Source organism: Rhinopithecus bieti, unplaced genomic scaffold (genome assembly GCF_001698545.2).
Source record: "Rhinopithecus bieti isolate Rb0 unplaced genomic scaffold, ASM169854v2 repeat_29775, whole genome shotgun sequence".
NCBI classification, from domain to species: Eukaryota; Metazoa; Chordata; class Mammalia; order Primates; family Cercopithecidae; genus Rhinopithecus; species Rhinopithecus bieti.
The window spans coordinates 1-653 of NW_016880546.1; the positions used below are offsets into that span (position 1 = coordinate 1).

The window sequence follows — 653 nt, forward strand, 5'->3', positions numbered from 1 at the left end:
ATACCCAGTAAACTGTTACAGAATGAAACTGTGTATATAGACATTAGCACAGAGCAGACCAGGGAGTTATTAGAATTCCTCAAACACTTTTGAAACTTTAGATTTGGAAAACAGCTGCAACATTGCAAAGCAAATACCCACAAGACAAACTTAGAAATACAAATTAAATGTAAAGGAAATGGCCGGGCACAGTGGCTCTTGCCTGTAACCCCAGCACCTTGGGAGGCTGAGGCAGGAGGATCACTTGAGCTCAGGAGTTGAAGACCAGCCTGGGCAACATAGTGAGACCTGGTCTCCATGAAAAATAAAAATAGCTCTTTCCAGCCAGCGCCAAGCAATGGGCATTTCTCGGGACAACTGGCACAAGTGCCACAAAACCGGGGGCAAGAGAAAGCCCTACCACAAGAAGCGGAAGTATGAGTTGGGGCGCCCGGCTGCCAACACCAAGATTGGCCCCGCCGCATCCACACAGTCCGTGTGCGGGGAGGTAACAAGAAATACCGTGCCCTGAGGCTAGACGTAGGGAATTTCTCCTGGGGCTCAGAGTGTTGTACTCGTAAAACAAGGATCATCGATGTTGTCTACAATTGCATCTAATAATGAGCTGGTCCGTACCAAGACTCTGGTGAAGAATTGCATCGTGCTCATCAACA

General features: G+C 47.9%; 1 pseudogene; it reads left to right on the top strand.

Moving 5' to 3' along the window:
- Positions 1-337: 337 nt before the first annotated feature.
- On the top strand, positions 338-649 carry LOC108525760 (40S ribosomal protein S8 pseudogene; annotated as a pseudogene).
- The last annotated feature ends 4 nt before the right edge of the window (positions 650-653 follow it).